Source organism: Macrosteles quadrilineatus, unplaced genomic scaffold, assembly GCF_028750875.1.
Source record: "Macrosteles quadrilineatus isolate MER2022 unplaced genomic scaffold, UCM_ALF_1.0 Scaffold_2__2_contigs__length_208266976, whole genome shotgun sequence".
NCBI classification, from domain to species: Eukaryota; Metazoa; Arthropoda; class Insecta; order Hemiptera; family Cicadellidae; genus Macrosteles; species Macrosteles quadrilineatus.
This window is the reverse complement of record NW_026542595.1, coordinates 203,160,358-203,163,128: the sequence shown is the minus strand read 5'-3', so window position 1 is coordinate 203,163,128 and position 2,771 is coordinate 203,160,358.

Sequence of the window (2,771 nt, the reverse complement as noted above, 5' to 3'; positions counted from 1 at the left end):
TATTGCTTGAAAGCAAGAATAAAGTGTAGGCCTACTTCACATTTTTTTAAATTTATAGTTAAAGATACTAGTTGGATGTGCATGTGCAACGGTACATTTAACTGCTTTCTATTAGAAATACGTAATAGGTTCCGGTAAGTAACCATATATTACATGACTGGTGCACTAACTGTTAATTACTTGCTCCAGTTAGTTGAAAACGCATTGTATTTATTAACTAAATATAATTAATTAAAATGTGTACACGAAAACTTAAATGCTGCATTGGTTTATGCCAAAAATGTAAGCTAAAACCAGTCAACAAAGACAGATTTCTAGCTAATATTAGTGGATAAATATTTGGTTGTAATTGTAAACCATTTGAAATTATATGATGAAAATATGTTTCACTTTATTTAAAGATAAAAACCGTAGGCCTATCTTTTTCCTGATTTTACAAAATTTTAATTGCTGAAGAAAATAAAATGTGTATTGTTTAAATTAGTGTATAAAACACTATTAAGTACAAATTTAAGTGATAACAGGTCTTTTATGAATCTTAAATGCATGCCAAACAAGATTTTAAGAAACCTGTAGGTGTTATAATTTTTATTTTGAGAAAAGTGTAATTATTAGCACGAACATCTCTTAAGCAGACTTTTTCTGAAACTTGGTAACGAAATACTTATTTACGAATACTACTATCAATTTCTGTTGAAAAATACTGAGTAAGATTTTTATTTTTAGTTTACAGTCAACATTATTTTCAACCCAAATCATTACCTAGCAGGTAATTGAATAGTTTAAATATATTATTTTCATAATTTTCCATACATGATTTTTCGACAGTTTTTAGATTAAGCAAGTTCAGTTAAAATATGAAAGAATTGAATTCAATTTAGTTTGATCAACTTCTTGATGACTTAACAATCAAATTTGATATTATGTGTAGCGATGTAAAATCTAGCTAAGAACTTAACCAATAATCCTCTTTCCATCATTTTTTTATATTATAATAATGACAATTATAAAAGGAGTGTTAAACAATAAGTTGATATTATTTATCTGGAATTCAGAGACAAGGTTAATGACAGTAAAACTGCTGTATCGGACACTTTCAACTCTTTGTTTTTATCCTCATATTTAAGGCCAATAACTCTCCAAGTTTTAATTTTGCCCTGAGTTGTTCATTTATTTGCAAGTGAGCATTTATCCCGAAATTAGAACAGCATGATGTGTCTGTATGAAATAATGCGGAAACATCGGTTTGTTAAGTTGCCATATAAATTTTGTTAAATATGAAATGAATACAATTGCATTCAGAATAAAGTTTTACTGAATATATGATAATTCATCCAATTTATATTTATATGCTATCTTGTAATAACGATGGTGGCCCAGCTTGATTTATCAGATAGACCAGCATCAACTTGTAGAAGGCTTGTAGCCATTCCTTCCCAGGATTACAAATATGAAACTCTTACGTGTAGGCCTGGATCAAACCATTGACTATTGGATACTGAATTTGAATTTGTAATATAAAAGTCAAGAGTCTAGAGACTATTTTAATTGATCGAAATGACTTCAAGTTGTAAACGTTTATCAGATATTTTACTTGCCTTTCTTTCATAATAAATTAGCTTGATTTTACTACTAAATAAGTTACGTATTTGTTTTTTATCAAATGTTTCTGCTATAACGCTTTGCAGTCCTTACTTAAACGTCTTTGGAAGTTTTATTCTAATAAATATAGTTGTATTTGTACATACTTCTGGTTAGTAGGCATGGGTTGAAAATTTTAATTGATCTTCATAAAAATAATTCGTTTACATTTTCCCTAGCAAACTATGGGCTTAGACAAAGGTGTTCTATAAAACTAAAAATATTTTGGTGCGTAAATAAAAAATAATAATATTCAAAATAAAATAAGAATATCATCGTTGGAAATAATAACAATTATAATGTTTGACTTGAAACCTCAAAGCACCATAATCTGTTCTATAAAATATTTGCCTGTTTATGTGAAAGTATTCTAACATAAAAAAAATGTTCCATGCATGGTTCAGGATGCATTACTGTACATTACCTTACATTACTTACATTACTGTAAGACATATACGCCCTCACACAAAATACAAGGCGTTTTTCCATCTAAAGTTTATTTTGGAATTATGCCTATACGTCAATTCAGACCAATTGTTTAGCTGCCACTCACTTATTTACTAAAATGGTAACTAAAATCACTAACTATCAAAATAAACACTAATTGGTAAATGAGTTTAATTGGATTTGAGCACGAAGTATGTCAATTACTCAGTTAATGACCCATTCGCACTATCTTAATAGAACCACTTGCTAGAGGACTCCTTTTTCAGAACTAGTTTGTTAAGTTTGTCGAGACTATTCATACTCCCACTTGACTAAAAATTAAAAAGAAACTATCATGCATGTTGTCAATTTTCTTTAGTTTGGTATTAAAATTAGTCATTATGATGCTGCATATATAAACCTAAATAAAATTTAAATATGAGTTGAGAGTAAGATGTCTTGGAAAACGTAAGTTTTTGGTAAAATTATACAAAATATAACCAAATTAGTCTTCCAGGTGAGGAACATTTTCTTTACTATCAATCCCATCTTTTAAAATTCATACATATATTAAATATTCAATTTCCACTATTTATAATTAAAATATGAATAGAACACGTATGATTGTTAAATAGGGCTAATAAATGTGCACATTTAGGAAAGAGTAAAATGCAAGAAGTACGAAAACACAAGTAATTTTTATA